At 46.4% G+C, this 21,638-nt stretch overlaps 1 long non-coding RNA gene across 1 annotated transcript; it reads right to left on the reverse strand.

Annotated features, from left to right (window-relative positions):
* Positions 1–3,863: 3,863 nt before the first annotated feature.
* LOC109495091 lies at positions 3,864–21,576 on the reverse strand. Its single transcript, XR_002738955.2, has 3 exons — positions 21,512–21,576; positions 5,690–5,769; positions 3,864–4,556 (listed from the first exon to the last, which is right to left on the reverse strand). It is a non-coding gene; the product is annotated as an uncharacterized LOC109495091 (long non-coding RNA).
* Between the last annotated feature and the right edge of the window lie 62 nt (positions 21,577–21,638).

Consider the following 21,638-nt stretch of genomic DNA (forward strand, 5'->3'; position numbering starts at 1 on the left):
CTGCTCTCGCACAGCTGTGCACAGCAGAACATCCTGAAACCAAAAGAAAAAAGGGGGTTCCATTTGCCACAGCACCAGCAAAAGAATACGGAAAAAAAGTTTTTTTTTTTTAACACAGAACAAATAATTACTCCGGATCAAACAAGGCAGCGGACAGATTTCCTCCTCTCCGGGCTCCTGGAGAAACCACAGAATTCTGCAGCAGGGACGGGCCCAGGAAGAATCTTTGTTACTCTCAAGGCACCGTGGAACCACCTGAAAGGCACATGCTTACCTGGCCCCTCCGTGGAGATCTGGGGGTCGGGGACCCCGTTTCTTATGGATCTAGAAAACCCAAGCCTTGCAGGGAACCATAGCTTTGGGGAAATCCCACGCAAGGATCTCTCCCCTCAAATACAAGCAAATCCAGATTCAGTAAGGAGAGACTTCATTCAGAAGGGTCATTAGGGGAGCGAAGGTGGCAGGACACAGTGTTGATGCAGGGAGAGCTCAGGTCTGGGGTCTGCAATGTGGCAAGAGTACGCAAGGTCAGGCAAAAGGCCTTTCTTTCACGGGGAGGAGGGAGCCAGGCTGGGAAGAAGGGGTGTGGGCAGTAGTCTGTATGGGCATGGGCTGGAGACGACAGGGGTGCGGGTGCGAGCACACCGCTCCGATAGACGGACCTGCTTGGGAGGGGCTGGCTGCCGGCTCTCTCTCAGGGTGGGCCAAAGGTCAGGCGCGTGCGGAGGCAGAGAAGCTTAACCCGAGTTTGGCTGACCAGTGTCTGTTACCGTTGACTGTTTCGTGCAGCCATTCGCAAAGCGAAGGATGGGAATGTGGGGTTCTGTGTCCGGCCTTGATGGAGAGAAAGGGGGCAGCAGCATCCTCGAGTCCTATCGGAGTCTCGTGGGAAAGGGCGTTTTTCTCTACAAGCTGTATCCGGAACGCAAAAGGGTGGGGGACTTCTTACCCAGGCTGTTTTCCAGGACATGGGGCTCAGGTGAAACTTAACACTGTCACCACCACCACCACCACCACCACCCCCCCGGGGTCACCTACAATAGTCCATGGCTTATGGATAAGTTGAGAATTCTCCCACCTTTGCCTGGAGCCATCTAGTGAATTTTCTGGGCCTATCCTTTCTGGAAATTTCCCTTCTATTCCCCCCCGAACGAGCTGCTCCCTCAAATTCTGGAAGGCTCTGCAGTAGGAAGCAAGGCTGGGGCTGAGCCGAGAGGCTGGTCTCAGGCTCCCCTGGAATTTGACGGAGGCCCCTCCCGTCTCTGACCCCACGTCGGGCCCTGCCATCACAGGCTTCCAGTGATACCCCAGACCCGTGGCCTCTAGCCTTCCCTCACCTCTCTCACCCCTAACCCCCCAGCCAGCTCTTTCCCCAGCTGTAGACTCTGACATGGCCTAGCTGGTTCTGTTGCAGAACCCAAAAGCTTTTTGATGATCCTAATCTGCCTATAAAAGTACTTCCAAGGGCTGCATTGCCACAGACGTGGTAAGTTCAAACCTATTTCGCTACGACAGTAAAAATAACACTGATGGGTGTCATTGTTACTATAAGTGACATGGCTACTAAACGGCGCCTACGCACGGCTGCGTGCCAAACCCTGCTGGGAGCGCTTCGCACGTGTGAACTGATTCATCGGATCCAGGCAACAATTCTGCGGAGCGAGTCTTCTTATTCCCGTTGTACAGATGGGGAAGCTGAGGCACAGAGGGGCTTCTCCTAGTTTCAGAGCTGGGATTTTCAGCCTGAGCCCGAAGCAGGACTTTCGCCACCACCTTCCACCGCTCTCAGGGCGACGAGGCAGTGCCAGTTGGGTTCCCAGAAATGATGATTTTTCCGCTCCGTGGCGGCTGGAGCGGACACAGGACACCTGCTGGGAAGTCGGCGACCGTTTCTGCTGCAGAGGCGAGTGTGTATGTCTGTTTCCTAAAACTGGCTGCTGACACAGGTGTCTGCTTACTTCAGGGCACCGTTTCTGGACCCGTGTTGGGAACACAGGCGCTTTTCATTTTAAGAGGCTCTCAGAGCAAGTGAACTTGAGATTTCATTAAGATAGCTATTGTGTAAGAAAACCGGGCAATCTGGCTGAACAGGTTTTGTTTTTGTTTTGTGTTTTAAAAGAAGTACCTATTTTAAAGCAAGATTAGTATTGGTTACCCCAGTCTCTGCAGCCAATTCACCTCTCTCCTAAACCTGTCCGGTGGGGGGTGGAGTGGGGGTGGAAGGGGTCGAGAGAGGAGGGAGGAGGCTGGGAAGAGGAGCGATGGACGTGGGGGTTCACAGTGCCCGCGATCTGGAAGTTCACCCTGGCCATGGCAGGGCCAGCGTGGGAACGTGATCGTAACAGCAGGGCTCACCCAGCGGCGACTGAGTCCTGCTGTGCCCGGGTCATCTCTCATTCTTAGGACAACCCTGGAGGCAAAGCTGGGGCATTGGAGTCTCTCCGAAATTGGTTGAAATCTCCTTTCCACCCCTTAATGAGCTGCGTGGCCTTCAGCGGGCCGCCGTCCCCTGTGTCAGTGTGGGTGTCCTCGGATAAAGGGAGGCCTCCCGGTAGTGTCTGTGAGCGTTAATGAAATCATGCGCATTACGTAAATACATCCTGCATATGAAGTCAGGACTAAGAAGATATAATTTTAAAAATGGGCATAATTCTCCTCACCGTACACAGAGGAAACAAGTCGAAATGACCAGACCCAAATCATGAGGCTAACCAAGCAGTGGACGGGAGTCAGCAGATCTGGGTCCAAATTCCAGACTCGGTGAGCAGCTAATAAGTGGGAGGTCGTGTTACTGGTAATGGTGACTATCATTATCATCACAGGCTGGTGGCTTGGGGTCCGGGACCTGGGCTGATACCCCGTTGTGACCGGCGCCCTGTGGGGACTCTGTCCTGCCAGCAATAACAGCTGCTAATGAGGTTGGGGCTCACAAGATGATTATCGGGAACACTTTCCTCTCACACTTTGGCCTCGCTTGCTTTCTATGCCAGTGAAGCAGAGGGGAGGCTAACCGCTCACGGGAGCCCTCAGAATTCCTCTTCAGAGGTGACACTGCCACCCCAGCCTGAAATTTAAAAACCCTCACGCACGTACTCGTGGATACACATCAGGAATTTAAAAGATCTTCCAGGGGTGCTGCGGGACCACGTTTCTGGGTAACACTCACAATGATTACAGACAGGCGATGCGGAGCATAACTGAAGAGTCAGCCCCAGTCATTTTCTGGCTGTGCAACTGTGAGCCTGTTCCTTAACCTCTCTGAGCATCAGTTTGCCCCTTTTATTAAGTGGAGGCAATAACAACCTGCTACACAGAGTTGGGGTGGGGGTGGACTGAGATAATGCTTGGAAGGTGCCTGGCACCTAACAAAAGCCATGCTAAAGTTTACCCGTTATTTGGGAAGATGAGTCCCCCTTTGGCTTCCAGGGAGGCAGCGGCCACACTTGCTGGGGGCGGGTGGGCCAATTCTGAGGCACTACATTCATGCTGTCTCCTCTTTAAACACAGCACGGCGGCCACCGCGACCCCACTCCCGACCTCTCGGAAGGAAGGAAGTGAATAAAGACCTAGCAGGTCCCGCGGAAAATCCGCCAATCCCACCACCCTGCCCTGGCCCTCCGCTCTTTACCTTAACCCCAGGACACGCTTGACCCTTCCCTTCAGTCTGTCTGAGCTCTACTGTATCCTGGGGAGAAAGCCAAGTTCTTAGCCATGACATTGGCCTTTTTTCCCTTTTTTGTTAAAAACAAAACAAAACAAAACAAAAACAAAGCGGTGAGAAATGTTCCCTCCTTGCCTTCCTGCACCGTCTCCTCTTTCAACCCCTCAATTTCTTAGGAATGAAATCATCCAAGATATAAATAAAATGTTCTAAATAAAGCTCTATTCGACTGCAGCCGAAGACATATCTGCGTATGTATGTGACTGTCAGCCAAAATAAATTAACCTCCAGTGGAAGTCATTTTCATGTAATTAATTATTCTTGTATCAGCTGAAAGAGACAGGTGCACCACTGGATTGCCTTGCTCGAACTTCTCAATGAACATCTTAAGGAGGCTAGCTACACTTAAAACACGCCAAGTGACTAGTGCACAGCTATCACTTTTGTTCTGATACTGTTTCTTGACTTAGACCCTTGATTTCTCCATCACTGCAAAGGGAAAACAAAAGAACGGACACCAAAGGCATTTTGAAGTGCGTGATGTGCTAATTAAGCAGCAGGAATGCAGCCTCCTGTTTCAGCTGATGTCTTCCTTCTCCAGCTCAAGGAAGGGGTTTAGGCTGCTTGGGGCTTTACGGCAAACAAGTTGGGATGCGGTAAGTCGGTTACTAGCCAGAGTTCTTACCGTGTCCGGGAGGTCAGAGCCCTGGCGTGTTCAAGTGCTCGTACGAGATGAGAAAATAGGCCGAATGAGAAGATGGCCAGGTGAATTTGCAACTTGTTGAATGAAATTATCCAAAGAAGGACATTAGGGAGTTGGAGCCTCTGGTGGAGTGCCTTAGGTCTCTTTCTTTCACCTTCTTTTGAAGCCATCACTGCGGGACATGACAGAAACCTGGGGGAAGAGTGGTTATACTTGGTGGCTGAGTGAGACCAACCAGCCCGGACAGACTGGAAGTGATGGGCTGATTGAACAAGCTGTTTTCCAAAATAAATGTAAATCCTTGCACCAGGGGTAAGAAAAACCAACTAACCAACCAACCAACACCACAGGGTACAAAGAATTTACTTAAAAGCAACCTTATAATCCTAACCCTTCCTGAGTCATCTTGTTTTAAGTTTGTCTCTTATTTATTAGCAGCATATGACTGTATTTTAAATCCAATCTGATATTTAATAGGTGAGATTAACCCAATCACATTTATTGTGATGACTGATATACTGGGGCTTAATTCTATCATCTCGTTTTGTATTTTTCTATTTACTATGTTTCTCCACCCCCCCCCTTACTTTCCTTTATGAATTGATAAAGTTTCTTTCTTTCCTTTTCTTCCTTCTACTGTGTTGGAAATGATAGCCTATGCTTCTGTGTTTTTCTTTGCTACCCATACATTTTTAAACAAATATACTTTATCTTTTTCTCAGAGCCTAAAATTATGTAGTGTCTCTGTTCTTCCCTTAAGCAAAAAAAAGGGGCCTGAGAAAATTCAACCTCTTCCCTCCCATTTTCCATGTTACTGCCCTAGAGAAGTTGGCATCTCTCTTTTGTAAACACAAAAATAGTTTTGCTAGATTCAGTAGTTCATAAGATTTATGAAATTATTTCATGATGTATTTATTTACTCTTGCCTCTTATGTCCCACTCCTTCACCAGAGTGAACTTTTCTCTTTGCTGAAGTGCATGCTTTAGAAGCTTTCCTGCGGAGGGGTGGTTCTCACTCTTGAGCGGTAACTCGTAGCTTCTCTGGGTATATAATTCGAGATTGACAATTACTCTTCCTCAGCTATGTCATGTGTGCTGGCATTTCACGCTGCTGAGGAGATGTCTGGATTGTCTAGCTTTACGGGGAAACCAACGTCTGCTTTCTAATACCTGGGAATCTTTTCTGTTTATCTTTAAAACTCTGCAGTCAATAACATTGTCTGTGTGTCAGTTTATTTCTATATATCCTACATAACGCAGGATGAGAAATTCCTAGTTAAGGATCCAATATCTTCCCACAAAAACAAACGTGAGCAAGTGGGTACCTCTTCTTCCTGAACAAGGTGGCTCAGCGTCATAAAGATGTCAACATCTCCATAAAAACGCCAAGTAGGTTTTTTTTTTCCTGGAGCCAGACAAGATGATTTGAACGTTCAAATGGAAAGATAAACATGCAAAAATAGGGAAACCACACAAAAGGGAAATAAAGGTGAGCTCCTGTAAACATACAGCCTCCATAACTAAGAATGTGGTACTATTGCATAAATAGACAGAAAGGTCAATACAAAAGCCAGAAACAGACCTAACAACAAAAGAAAATTTAGTGGATGTCATATGTGACATCTCAAATCATTGGGAGAAAAGAGAGACCTTTTAATAAATGGTTTTGTAATATATACATTTAGACTTGGACCAAGTTGAATTAGTTCTTCACACCATAAACCAGAAAAAAATCAAAATGGATTAGAGAACTCATGTAAAGTCTTCTTTAAAAATTGTGGATGAATTCCTTTACAACCTGGATGTGGAGAAATCCTTTCGAAATATGATGAAAAATCCAGATGCCATCAATAAAGACTGATTAATTTGATTGCATAAAAATATACCTTCTTATGATTTAAAAAATCAGTCTAAGCAAAGTAAAAAACACACAACAAATGTGAAACCAGGGATCATAAATATAGCTCCTATTATAGACAAGTATGTATCCCTATTAATGTGTATATATATATATATATATATATATATTCATATTCTAGTATATATCCTAGTAACATCCCTAATATATAAAGAGCCTTTTAAAAGGGAGGGTTTAAAGACCACAAACTTGACTGAAAAATGAGCAAAAGGCATAACCACATAGTTCATAAAAGTCAATGTACACATAGCCCTTTTAGACCTATGAAAAGATATTCAACTTAATAAAAGAAATAGAAATTAAAACTACACCAAGGTACCATCTCTTACCTTCCATTCTGGCAGAAATTCTAGACCCGAACAACACTACTCTTTGGGGGAAGATGCAGTAGGATACAACATGGCTAGCGCCTCCTGAAGGGAATGTGGTGATACCCAACCAACTACAAAGCACTTAGCCTTGGCTGCTCCAATCCCACCCCGAGGGATTTACCCTGAAAACACACCTCCACAAATATGAAACAACGTATGAACAGGCCGGTATTGCAGCCTTGTTTCTAAAAGCAAAATATTGGAAAGAACCCAAATACCATTCATGGGAGACTCATTGAACAAATTGTGGTACGTCCATGCAGTTGATGGCTGTGCACCTGGGAAAACAATGAGGAAGATCCTGAGAATAGATTGGTCTCCAGGATATGTTGCTAAGTGAAAAAAGCAAATTGCAAAAGAGTATTGGAATATACTAAGTATGTGTGTGTGTGTGTGTGTGTGTGTGTGTGTTTAATTTTTTTTCTGGAAAGGAACACAGGAAAGATAAACAAGCTAATGAAAGCAATTATCTATGCGGTTTAGGAGACCAGAAAGGAAGTGAGAGGAAATGAGGCATCTCTGACTGTGGCTTTTTGTTGTCGGGTTAATATCTACCATACTTACAATTATTTTCTATTTGTAGCCCTTTGTCTTTGTTTTTTTGTTTGTTTGTTTTGTTTTTGTTTTTGTGTTGTTTTGGTTTTGGTCTTCCTGTCTTTTTCTATCTTCTCTGGTCTGAATCTTATATGATTCAATTTTCTCTCCTCTGTTAGTATGTCAATTATACTTCTTTTAAGAATTGTTTTAGTGTTTCCAATGTACATGTACAACCAATCCAAGTTCACTTTCAAACAACTACTTCACGGTCAGCATGTACAGGGACATAGAGTAGAGTATTCTAAATTCTGCTATAATGTTGCTGCCGGGCACCAGACCTATCCATTGGCTGTGATCACCCATTACCTTGTTGTTGTTATCATTTTGAACAGTTACTTATCAGATCAATTAAGAATAAGAAAAAGAAGACATTTTATTTTAGCTTCATTTATTCCTTCTCCAATGCTCTTCCTTTCTTTATGTAGATCTGAGTTTCTTTTTTTTTTATTTTTAAAAATGTTTTTATTTATTTTTGAGACAGAGAGAGAGAGAAACAGAGTGTGAGTGGGGAAGAGAGACACTGAATCTGAAGCAGGCTCCAGGCTCTGAGCTGTCAGCACAGAGTCTGACGTGGGACTTGAACTCATGAACCACAAGATCATGACCTGAGCCGAAGTTGGATGCTTAACTGACTGAACCACCCAGGCAGGCACTCCTCTATAGATCTAAGTTTCTGACCTAACATTATCTAAGAGCTCCCAACATTACTTACAAGGTAGGTCTACTGGAGACAAATCCTCACTTTTTGTTTGAGAACGTATTTCTTCCTACCTTTGAGGGATGGCTTTGCTGGATCAGATTTCTAGGTTGGAAGTCTTTTTCTTTTTATGACCCAGTAAAGATTCCACTCCACTCCCCTTTGGCTTACGTGGTTTGTGAAGCGATCTCTGATGTAATTCTAATCCTCATTCTCTGTACATAAGGTGTTTTCTTCCATTGGCTTCATTCAAGATTTTCTCTTTGTCTTTGATTTTCTGCAGTTTGAATACGATGTGCCCAGGTGTAGATTTTTTGGTTTTTATTCTCCTTGATGTTCCCCGAGCTTGCTGTAACTATAGTTTGGTGTCTGTCATTAATTGTTTAAAACTCTCAGTCATTATTATTTGAAATACTCCTTCTGTTCCTTTCTCTGTTTCTCCTCCTTCCGGTATCCCAATTACACACATGTTGTACATTTTGTAGTTGTCCTACCCTTCTGGCTATTCTGTCCCACTGCCCCCCCCCCCTTTCCCTCATTATTCTTTCTATGTGCATTTCAGTTTGGGAAGTTTCTAGTGACATTTTTCAAGCTCACTGGTTCTTTCCTCGACCATACCCTATCGACTGATCTGCCCACCCAAAACGTTGCTCATTTCTGTGACAGAGTTTTTGATTTCTAGCATTTCCTTCCGATTCTTTACAAGCATTTCCATCTCTCTGCTTACGCTGCCCATCTGTTCTTGCGTGGTGTCCACTTTTTCCGTCAGATCCCTTAGCAGATGAATCACAGTCGTTTTAAGCTCCCAGCCTGATCATTTCAACATCTGTGTCATATCTAAGTCTGATTCTGGGGCTTGCTTTGTCTCTTCAGACCCTGTTTCTTCTTGCTTTCCAGAATGCCTGTAATATTTGTTGAAAGTCAGCCATGATGTGTCGGGTAATAGGAACTGAGGTAAGCCAGCCCCAGTGTGAGCTCTCTGGTGGCTTGGTCCTTGTCCCACAGGGACGTGGACAGGATGCAGTTTGACACCAGGTCAGTTTTGTGGGTGTCTCTGCTCATTCCTGCCACCTCCGGCAACCACCTTGGGCCACTGTTGTAATGTTTCAGCCCCCATCTGTGGGTAGCAAAGTCCTCCCCAGATGACCCAGTCCTCGGCTACGTGGAGTCAATTCTGTTCTCTTTCCCTGGAAGGATTTAATTTCCCAAGAACCTAGGTGTTTTTCGAGGGCGGTTAAGTCTCAAAACATATTTTTATACTTTTTCCATTATTTCTGTGGTTTGGGAGATGGAAGGAGGGAAGCATTGTGTGAACTCACATGGCCATTTTCATGGCAAGTAACCTCCGCTTCCCGCCTATGGCTTTGAAAAAGACACTCGGTTTCATGGAGCGCGGATCGCCTTCGCGTGTCGATTGCTATCTTAATTAGCTTGTAGACAGGCGTCTGCTTGACTTGCTTGGATAATGATAACAATCCTTCTGGAAGATTATTGACTGATACTTTAGATTTTTCAATCAAAAACCTTAAATTGCAAAATTACATATTTCAGGCGTGTATTAACTTCGGTAACGGGAGTAAAGAGGCCACATAGAATCTTTGAACATCGCTGAACTTCCTGCTCTGACGCACAATGATAGTATTTTTGTGAAATGACAAAGAAAGTAAGAGGACGTGATCCTTCCTCTCTTAAAGGCGATTTCTTCTTCTTTTTTTTTTTTTCAGCACAAACTCCGGCCTATAATCCGGGAGGCCAAGTAGGGTTCCTACTACCTTCTCTTCTCAATTGTTGTTCACATTCAGCACAGGTGATCAGCCAAAATGCATTTGGGTGAAAATAGCAATTTTGCCCACCCCCAATCCTCTTTCTTTCCTGTCCCCCATCACAACTCCAATCTGGCCATAATTGTACCGTTCCCATAACAACGGCCAAATAGCTGGATCTTTGTGGAGGGCTTATAACACAGTTGTCCACAAAGCCGCTGGCAATGCTGTGCAGACCGTGCACATCAGCATCTCATGAAAGAGACGGCTTTCGGGGTGAACGTTCTTGGCAGTGCCAAACCTAACTTGCTAGCCTGCTGATTACCACCACCGCTGCGTTCCCGAACCGAGGCCCGGCGCCCCGTGTCTCTCCTACAATCCTCACGTGCACCTTACTCTTGCGATCGTCATTCCCTCGTGGCCTGCCTGGGACATTCAGAACGGCCCAGACGGAGAGAAAAACACAACAAAAACTCCTTCGCAGGGTGTATTCCACCACATTGCGGCAAAAATCAAAGAATGACATTCTTGAGATCTCAGGGCTGTACTTGAGATTACATAGTATATACTTATATATAAATATTTTATTTATATACATAAAAGGAAATATATTTCCTTTTTGCCTAGCCACTGTGTGATTTCAGGGAGCAAATTTGTTGATCAGGACCCAAGAGCTGGCTGGATGAGGAGCTTCCTTTGTTATGGACTGCAGGCATGTCGAGTTAAGTTAGACGAGTTCCTACCTACAGCTATTTTGATCTCTCCGTAATGAATGAGACAGCCGCCGTGGGTAAACCTGGAGCTGAATCCCATTTTCTGTCTGAACTCAAGTCTGGGATTCGCAGAATGACAGCTCCTGTCCCCTTGTGAATGCGCTGCTCACGTGCAAACTGACTTCGGTGAAAATCAGGGGTGGGGTGGGGGGCAGGGCGGCAAGAGAAAAGGAGCGTGGGGATAAGAAGTTGTGAATCGTGCTCATGTGTGAACCCAGACTCAGGGTTTCTTACAGCCGCAATGCCTCACTGGCAGCGGCCGGTGTGAACGCCATTGGCGTGGACTGCGGACAGAGCCCGGGGGCTCCCTCCTACGGAATGAGATCGTGGGTAAGCATCTCTGGTGTCCCTGAGAGCTGGGGTGGGCTAGGCTGTGGGACACCTTGATATCTTGCAACAAAGAGAGACCTACAGGCTTCGGGCTGGACCCCGCAGAAAGGGTGGCGACCACATCACTTTGGAAAATGATTTCATTTTCACCCCGTCCAGAGACAATGCCGATATTTTGCATTTGCAGGAATTACTGTCTAACTGTCTAAGCAATTTCTTGTGTTTTGCTAATGGTTTGATTGATCCCACGTGCATGGAAATGTGCTCTGATGTTTGCCTTTGTAAAGTTCGGGTCACAGAGAAGCAGCCCTGCCATCCCCTGGAGCTCGTGAGAAAGGTGGACCCTCTCCCCTTCCAGATGTCCTCAACCTGAATCTGTCTTTTAGCAAGACACTCAGGTGGTTCGGCGCACGTTAGGGGTTGGGAAGCTCTGTTCCGGGTTCATCCTTGGCAAGTATGTTCAGATTGCTCTAGTGTTTGTATTTCCTTGGGAGGATGAATTTGTTCTTCTTTACAAGATGTACTTTGGAGTTTTAGTTTGAAAGCTCATCTTGAATAAATGTGTGTACAGGTGTGTGTGTGTGTGTGTGTGTGTGTGTGTGTGTGTGTTTCTTTTTCCCTTGAGGTCTTGGTGACTTCAGCTGAGAAGAACGAAAGATTCACAGTCGAATCTGCCTGAATGCGGCTCAAGACTCCAGAACTGACCAACCATGTGACTCTGGACAAACTACCTCATGTCTTTGAACCTCAATTTGTTCAACTGTCCAGGGGGGATGTTATCAACCTCACCCAGTTCGTATGAGGATAAAAATAATATACGTAAAGCCCATAAGTCCAGTGCCTGGCACCTAGTGGGTGTTTAATAAATCATCAGATCATTACTGCTGTCTTCAGTTTTACTGAGGTGTAGTGAAACAGTGCAGTACCGTATGGGGCTCGGGGCACACGTACACCCCTATGTAACCCCGACCGCGACCAAGGTTCAGAATATTTCCAGCCCACCAGAAAGCTCTTATGTCCATGTTATTTCAGAGAAGGAAAAGATCCAGCCTTTGCCCTTAGGAAGCTTTAACATCTCTCTGGGATAAGAAGTCTAAAGTATGTGAAGTTGTTAGTGAGCAATCATTAGCGAATGTACTTTTAACATCACGTTGTGGGCTGGCGTCTCAGTCCAGTTATATTTTTGCTATAACAAAAATATCACAGACTACAGGGGCATCTGGGTGGCTCGGTTCATTCAGCATTTGACTCTTGATTTCAGCTCAGGTCATTATCTCACGGTTTGTGAGTTCAAGCCCCACACTGGGCTCCGCGCCAACTGTGCATAGCCTGCTTGGGATCCTCTCTCTCTCTCTCTCTCTCTCTCTCTCTCTCTCTCCCTCTCTCTCTCTCTCTCTCTCTCTCTCCCCGCCCCCGCCCCTCCACTGCTTGTGCACTCTCTCTTTCTCTCAAAATAAATAATAAACATTTTAAAAATATTTAAAAGTATCACGGACTCGGGGGCTCAACAGCAAATATTTCTCTCGGTTGCCAGGTTGGGAAGTCCAAGATCAGGGTGCTGGCAGATTCTCTGTGGGGTGAGTACCTGCTTCCTGGCTCACAGACACGTGCTTCCTGGTGTCCTCACCTGGTGGCAGAGGAAAGGGAGCATGTTGGGGCCCCTTTTATTTATTTATTTATTTTATTTTATTATTTTTTTAAATGGCATAACATGATAATGAATTGTCTTTTTTTTTTAATTTTTTTTAACGTTTATTTATTTTTGAGACAGAGAGAGACAGACCATGAATGGGGGAGGGTCAGAGAGAGGGAAACACAGAATCTGAAACAGGCTCCAGGATCTGAGTTGTCCGCACAGACCCTGACGCGGGGCTCGGACTCACAAACTGCGAGATCATGACCTGAGCCGAAGTCGGCCGCTTAACCGACTGAGCCACCCAGGCGCCCCTGGGGCCTCTTTTATATAAAGGCACAAATCCCACGTCATTTCACAAGTGTGTTCCCTCTTGGTACCTTAACAGTGGGAGCTAGGATTTCAACATAGGAATCTGGGGGATGGGGATACCAACATTCGGTTTGTTGCATGTAGGGACTCACAATAAGGGAGTTGGGATTATGGTGGTGGTGGTGACGATGGTGATAATGATCATGGTGGTGGTGGCAGTGAACAGGGTGATGGTGGTGATGGTGGTGGGGTCAGAGAGAAGTGGAAATCTGCACAATATTTGGAAAGTAAAATGGACCAGCTTCAGTGATTCTTGGCAATCACTTGGAAATGGAGGATGAGGAACAAGGACAAACCAAATTTATCTCGTAGAGTGTCTAGAAATTACTTTAAGCTGCTCTTGGCTTGGTTGAACCTGCAAATATGCATGTGTGGTGTAACAAAGGGCTTCAAATGGTAACAGTCTCCATGTTTGGGATTGCTGTGGTGGATTCGAGGCGACTGCACGTTTCGACAGTCCTCTGTTCAGGAGATGGGGCTTGTTTCCCTTCCCCTGTGATCTGGGCTGGCCTAGGACTGTTTGGACAAACTCATGGGAGAAGTGATGTGCACGCCTTCTCCCACAGCATCTTGTCTCTGAACGCAAGGTGTCAAGACCCTGGTAAGGGATGCTCCATCTGCCTGCCTGGTCCCTGAGGGGTGCCGTGAGGCACTGTCTATTTAAATTAGAGGGGATAGAAATTACTCAATTTGAGCAGTCCTCCCCCTGGAAGAGATTAAATCCCAGCTAACAGGGAGATGGATGAGAAGCGGGGGGCAAGAATCTGTCAAGCGCTATTCCTCATCCAACCTCAGCTCCCTGGAACGATGGCTCCTCAGTGACTGTTCGGACTGTGAAAGCGAATGCGATTTTAGGAATGTGCGAAATGAGGAAAATAAATCCATGAGTTCACGTGGCAACTCTTCAAAAGTCTGTGTGGTCCAGTTAGGTTATTTCTGTCACCATTTTCGTTGTACAATGGCATTTCTTCCCGGGATAAAAGCTCATCGAAATGATGTCTTCCTAGGAGCATATATACAAACTTTACACCCGGCTAATCGTACACCTGATTAAAACTTAAATGCATCAGAACATCCTTTGGAATAATTAAAGACACTTCACCAACAGGGGCACGATGCTAAATGTGTCCAAACACATCTGAAGTCAGCAGAGATAGAGCTACGGGGAGGGAGTTAATATGGCATTATGTCATTTCGCAGTAATTTTAAAGAATGCAGAATTTGGCTTTCAAAGGATATGCCTTTTCATTTGGGGTGAAATAAGGTGCACTCTCCAGTCAAAATAAGTGGCCCATTTGTGTGAAGTTAATGTACGAAGCACAATTTATCTCCAGGTTGTTGAAGGGAAGGCAATCATTTAAGGGCCACTGCTGTTCCCTGGGAAGGGAGCATCCAAGACAGTTTTGATCCATTGATGAGCGCTGTCTAATACGCTCCCCGAGGTACAGTTACCCTAAATCTATTAGACTTTTACAGTCTTCCAGGATGTGCAGTCTGGAGATGCTCCATCACACTGTATTAACTTGACAACGTAATGTACTGCCATCTTTTATTTTCATAGGAAGTACTAGGTTTGACCTTGAAACTCTTAACCACACTTTATAATCTTCAGCCCATCCTGGCAAAGAGGGCCCCCTAAGAAAAATGCCCTGGCGAGAGTTGAGTCCATAAAACCTTGGATTGGAATGACTGAAATGGGGGAGGTTTGGAGAGGTGGGGTACCGGCAGATCTGTCTAGATGCACAGGGGCAAGTGAAGCGAGGACGTGAAGAGTCACGAGAATTGTTAACAGCTGCGGTTTGCTGTGCTCTCGCCCTGTGGCAGGCACCGCGCTTCACAGGCTTTCCTGCCGCCTCCTCGTGAGGTTGAACAGAGACTCAGAGAGGTTATGTTACTTACCCAAGATCACCCAGCTATTAAGTGGCAGAGGCGGGAATCAGACTCAGGTCTTTTTGACTCAAAAACCAGAGCTCTTAAGCACATGCAGTGATGGCTCACTCTGAAACAAAATCTCCGCTTTTGAGAAGTTAAGTCATCTTGGGCCATACTTGTCCATTTGGTGCCTTTGTATACCATTGTCTAGCCCTTCCCTTCCCTTGTCATAAGCTGATAGCTGGGCATTGTCTTCCTGGGTCTTTTCCTAAGAAGACAGGGTCCTTCCCTAGGGGCCCAGGATGGTGTGCTGGGTGTGCTAGGTGCATTCGGCTCCAGAGCAGGAAATTGGAAAGGGCCGAAACGGTAGCTCCATGCAAACCTCCTAGATGCTGAGCCCGTTCGGGGACCACACTTTGACTCCCCTGGACCGATTAGTCCACAGGCAAATGCCAGGGGACACGTGAAAGTGCCTGATCTCTGCAGAGAGTACTGCCTTCGGACGGCTGAACTGAGGTTCCAGAGACCAAGTCAAAGGTGAACAGTTCACCGGCTAGCAGCGGACGCAGACATTGATCGGCAGGGAGGAGCATTGTACAGATCCATGGTGGATACTCACAAATTTGCTTCTTCCTGCAAGCCATAAAGGCTTTTAATTATTGAAGAATGATCCTTGCGTCTGGCCAATTTATCAGCCTCTGGCAAGAGTAAAAGTCAACCGGCTATGAATCCTATGTGATTACTAATAAGAACGACATAAAATGACACCGGTGCTGAGGAATGTTCTTGGTTGGGCTCCAGCCAAGGCAGTCCTGGATTGGATGACCCCAGGTTAAGATAGTACTGCTTCCTTGGTGGTTCTAAGTGCACGCAGAAGGCAAATGCTCCCAGAAGGCAGGTAATCACAGGGCCGCCGAAGCGTTGGAAGTAGGCGAAGATGCTTTCCAGTAGGCCCCCAAGTGGCTCCCCGTCCCAGGATCATCCTTGCTCCCTCAGGCAACTGGGGCATGCCTGGAGCCTCCTTTTTTCATTAAAAAAATTTTTAATGTTTATTTACTTATTAAATATAATTTATTGTCAAATTGGTTTCCATACAACACCCAGTGCTCATCCCAACAGGTGCTCTCCTCAATGCCCATCACCCACTTTCCCCTCTCCCCCACCCCCCATCCACCCTCAGTTTGTTCTCTGTATTTAAGAGTCTCTTACGGTTTGCCTCCCTCCCTCTCTGTAACATTTTTCCCCCTTCCCCTCCCCCATGGTCTTCTGTTCTCAGGACCCACATATGAGTGAAAACATATGGTATCTGTCTTTCTCTGCCTGACTTACTTCACTTAGCATAATACCCTCCAGTTCCATCCACGTTGCTGCAAATGGCCGGATTTGGTTCTTTCTCATTGCCAAGTAGTATTCCATTGTACATATAGACCACATTTTCTTTATCCATTTATCAGTTGATGGACATTTATGGAGCCTTCTTTTAAAAAGAAATGTTTCATTTATTTTTGAGAGAGAGCAGAAGTGGGGAAGGTACGGGGGGGGGGGTGCAGAGGATCCAAAGCAGGGAGCCAGCAGCGAGCTCATGACAGCATGGGAGCTCATGACAGCAGCGAGCCCATGTGTGGCTCAAACTCATGAACCGTGAGATCATGACCTGAGCCGAGGTCGGCCACTTGACTGACGGAGTCACCCAGGCTCAGTCCCCCCACCCTCCTTCTGGAGCCTCCTCCATGCACCTCTTTACTCTGGGGCCCAGGCCACTCTGCAGAGGTCCCCAGCTGGGAGCCAGCATGCCTAGGCTTGAGAGACATGATAACAGCCCAGATGTCCACCAACAGATGGATGGGCAAACGAATTATGGTATATCCATACAATACAAAAATCATTTATCCATAAAAAAAAAAAACCAGAATGCTGGGGCGCCTGGATGGCTCAGTTGATTGAGCAGCAACCAACTTTGGCTCAGGTCATGATCTCACGGTCTGTGAGTCCATGAGTTCGAGACTTGCGTCAGGCTCTGTGCTGACAGCTCAGAGCCTGGAGCCTGCTTTGAGTTCTGTGTCTCCCTCTCTCTCTACACCTCTCCTGCTCACATTCTGTCTCTCTCTCTCTCCAAAAATAAACATGAAATATTTTTTTAACAAAGTTTAAAAAAAAAGAACGAAGTTCTGATAGACGATACTTTGTGGATGAACCTCAAAAACATGATGCCGAGTAAAAGATGTCAATGCAAAAGGTCACATGTTGTAGAATTCTATCTTATAAGAAATGTGCAGTTTAGGTAAATCCCTGGAACCAGAAAGCAGAGGGCAGGGACAGTGAGGAGTAACTGCTCAGGGTCTCCTTTCCGGGGGGTGAAAATGCCTCGGAATTAGGTAGAGGTGGAAGCTGCATGCCTAGTAAATGCCACTGAATTATTCCCTTTACAATGGTTACTGTATGTAATGTGAGTTTCACTGTGATAGAAAAATAAATAGAATAAATGCAAAAATAAATCAGATCACAAGACCCCGTTAAACAAGCTGGGGAAGGCCTCGCAACCCAGTGACGGCCGATGAAACACCTTGGTTCATGTCAAAGACAAGGCCAAGTTCTAGGAAAGCCGTTGCATTCCTGGCTAAAGTTCAGAGAGCCACTTGCCTCGGCTCCCTATTTCCCCCTCCCTTGAACACAGATGCTCCATCTAGAACCCCAGGGCCATCTTGCCGTGACGGGGCTCCCAGGGCAAGGGAAAGTCTGCGGGACCATGGAGAGGCCGGCCCTGACTCCCAGTGGCTGCTGAGTCAACACCAGTAACAGCCCATCTCTTGTCTTTTTGTCGTTGAGAAGAATCAATTCTCATTTGCTTAAGGCACTCCTAAAGAACAGCAGAAGCCATCCTCTGCGGAGCGTTGGCTGTGGGGACCTCAAGAAACTCGAGGGGAGCCTGGGTGGCGCAGTCGGTTAAGCTTCCGACTCTTGATCACTGCTCAGGTCATGCTCTTGTGGTTCATGGGATCAAGTCCTGCCTTGGGCTCTGTGCTGATGGTGCAGAACCTGCTTGGGATTCTGCCTCTCCTTCTCTCTGCCCCTCCTCCACTTGTGTGCGCGCTTTCTCTCTCTTTCTCTCTCTCCCTCTCTCAAAATAAAATAAATAAACATAAAATAATTTTTAAAAAGTTAAAAAAAAAGAGGAAACTCAAAATAAGGCGGGAGTTGGATATAATCCAACATCACGTGGTGACCACCAGGCAGAGGAATGATAAAGAAGCTGCCTGGGCAGAGTGAGTCTCAGAGAAAAGACCCCGCGAAGCCCACGCAGGAAACCGATCCCCCATCACAGTGTTGCTAGAATGCAAGGCAAATCAGATAAAGGACAAAAAAGTTAGCATACATATTTGCAATCTTTCAAACACCTTCCTGCTGGCCTTGCCCTGCTGAGCTGTGCTGGAGGGGACAGGCCCCGGGGTCAAAGGCCAGAGGTGATCACTTTCCTCTACTAGAGGAAGGATGGGGCGGGGTTGGGGGTGGGGTTGCAGGAAGGAGGGAACAAAGGACTGGCATTAAAGAATTAATGAAGGAGAGAAAAGGATGGGGGGGGGGGAACAGCTCCCGGAAGAACCAGGGCTTTGAGGTGAGAAGCATGGAAAGTGGGTTTTTAGGACATCCCTCTGTGTGCGAAGGCCCTTCCATGGGAAATTGTCAGTAGACTGTCATTAGAGTTCAGTCCTTGGGGGGGTTGGGTTTTCTGCTGGTTGTATTGCTGGCTGTGGGAGTCTCAGTCTCCTTTAAGGTAGGGGGAAAAAAAGCCGGTTTCCTTTGGGTGACAGCGAGGGATAAGGCAGGGGGATGGAGAAATGGGGGTGGATAGATGGAGGGCCAGGCTGCGGAACATCCCCGGGGTCTGGGACTTCATTCCGCAGGCAGAGGGCAACTTTTGGATGGCGGACAAATTGTTTAGCTTCCCTAAAGCTCAGTTACGTCTATAGATCGGAAATCATAATGGTACCTGTGCTATAGATTTGTCACGGGTGTTACACAAAACCACACATGAAGATAGACCTAACAAATTTCTGAGCACAGAGTAGGCTCTTAATTAACCATCCCTGAATCTGGATCTTCCTTTGCACGTCCAAACTGATCTGCCCCGTGTCCGATTCATCGAGGACCGACCCTCTCTCTACAGCTAATCCACAATTTGCACCCCAGCCCCCCAGCGACATGCGCTTTGTGATAATTCTGTGGTTCACAGCGGACTTCACTCCTTGATCCAAAGGAGGGACAAGGTGGGCATTTCTGTGGGAAGTAGACACACAGTCTGCTTCATTACAAGGCTCTGAGCCTCGAGCCGGTTCTAGCTGCTGATCAAGATCAAGGCCCGAAATGAGGGACACAGACAAAAAGAATTACAAACATGTATTACACGTTTACTCCACGTGCCTCTGGGAAGTATCCCCCTTAATCTTCACAAGGGCCCTGTGGCATAGCTACGTATACTTGCTCCTCTGTACTGATGAAGAAAGAGCCCAGAGAGGTAAGGTGCTTTGCCTCAGGCCACCCAGCTAGGGAGCAGCAGGTCCGGGTCTTGAACCCAGACTGTTCGCCATTAGTCTGAGCTCTTGACTCTGAAGACATGCCATGTCTCTGGGGAAAGCCAAGAAATCCTGGTGGAGGAGTGAAAATCCAAAAGTACATGAAACACAGCCATAAGCTGGGGCACCTGGGTGGCCTAGTTGGCTAAGCATCTGGCTTTTGATTTCGGCTCAGGTCATGATCTCACGGTTCAAGAGTTCAAGCCCCTCAGCAGGCTCTGTGTGGATGATGTAGAGCCTGCTGGGGGTTCTTTATCCCTCTTTCTCTCTGCCCCTCACTCTCCCTCTCTCTCAAAATGAATAAACGTTAACACACACACACACACACACACACACACACACACACACACACATAATCATAAACTTACCTTGTAGGTCCAGATGATTAGATTCTATATAGTTTGCCTTAAAAAAAAAAAGGTATTTATATGTTCATTCTCATATATCCCATTCTGTTCCAATAAATTAACTGTGCTCAGCTTTGCACAGAAGTGGAGAACTGCCCCAAATCAGATGGCTCCATGCACAGGCTGTTTCTTGCAGGATCATTCCTAGAGGGGATTCCTGCAGCCAAATGACACCAAGTGTGACCATCGCAGAGCACAAACAGGATTAAAAGGAAAACATCTGTGTTTTGCAAGGCTGCACTAACACAAGACAAACAAGCTATGTTTATACCCAAATGCTCAGTGGCTTTTGCTGCAGAGAGGGCTGGTGACCGTCTGGACAGGACGTTGATTAGAAGAGAGGCAGAGAATGTACTGATGCCCGCACCTGAGTTCTTCGGGTGGCCTGGGGCCCGAAGATACGTGTGATTCCATTGTGTCAGGGTGACTGGTAGACCATCCTCTGTGGCGGTGTTGTTGTTAAAGTCAGTGAGTCATTGTTACGCTTCCCTCCTGGGATGAAGTCTTGGGAATTTTAGAGTAACTTCACACATGCACTCCTATTTTATTAACACTTCTCAGATGCCATGCAGGGCTCTGAACTTCAAACAAAGCTGGCTGGGATTTGATCCTCCAAAGAGAAGAAGAGACTCCATCAAGATGCCCACATGCCTGAAGCTATTTGTTGGATCCCAAAAAAAGGTCTCATTTTGTGTGTTGCGGGGAGGGGAAGGAAACTTAATTAGCAGTGAATGAAGCAACTCTCAGAACATATGGTTTCAGGTTGTGCCAAGATTCGTGGCCAATTTATTACTTTATTATTATTGTTGTTGTTAATCTTTACTTGAAAGATGTGTAAAGCCACTCAGTAAATCCCTTTCTGGAGGACACCGAAGTTGGAGGATGGCAAGAAAGATCGCAGATCAGAGCGAAAGCGTTTTTGTCGTACATCCACATTAAAGGGTAAAGTTTGTTCCATAATGGCTTTTTTTTTCTTCCTTAACAAAGAAATAGCACTCTCCTTTGTTTGGGAAACCTACTTTGATGCCTTCAAGAATAATTTGCTTTTTTCTGATTCCTAGTTTGTTCATCTCCTTTGGCAACTGTGTACTTCCTGCATCTGAACCAATATTTGGAAGGGACGTTTTTTTCTGTTTATATAACTTCCATGTTTCAGAGAAGACGTCACGGCTGAAAGAGAGGCAGTTTGAGAAAAGGTCTGTTCTCTGTTCTCCACAAGCCAAGGGAAACATGTTTTTAAAATCTTGCTAACACGTTAGCTTTGGCATCTTTAAAACTCGTTTTTCTCCACTCTTTTTGTGTCTTTCGAACTTGGCTGTCAGTGAGCGGTGAGGTCTTGCGAGTGTCCAGAGGCAGAGATATGCACTGTAGCCCCATCACCAACTGGCAGAGGGCGTCGGTTACAAGATTATTGGCCTCGTTCAATTAAGGGGGCGGATTGAGCAGGACTGGGAGCCATCTGTGCCTATGGAAACTGTCTGGAGTTGGGACCACACATCCATGAGAGCAACATTCAATTGCAAATTGTTAGAATTGACCAGAAAGTAGAGAAACGCAATAGCGCGTCTCTTGCCACACTGCCTCCCACGTGGTGAGCTCCGTTGTAGGGCTGACAAATAGATGTAGGGCTTTATGAATGACCCTTTTACTCTGTTGACACACAGGTGACCCCTGTGTCCTCTAAATGGTGCAGGCCAGACATCTTTTCTGAGTCCTAATAGTCCCTTCCCTTTCATAAATGGCCAAATCGAAGCACATTAGTGCTCTCAGGGGGCCAACTCTTTAAATGCCTCCTGTACAATGGGCCTCAGAGGCCCCCAACTCCTTCCTAAATGCGCCTTACCACGAATCCCGGTGCACTTCCTCACACTCAGGCATCAGCTGGCTCTGCTGCACGTCCTTGCTGAGGCCACAGCAGCAACTGCTGAATATTTTATTAGTCACTGTGACCATCCATGCAGTCTGCACCT

This window comes from Felis catus, chromosome E3 (assembly GCF_018350175.1).
Source record: "Felis catus isolate Fca126 chromosome E3, F.catus_Fca126_mat1.0, whole genome shotgun sequence".
Taxonomy (NCBI): Eukaryota; Metazoa; Chordata; class Mammalia; order Carnivora; family Felidae; genus Felis; species Felis catus.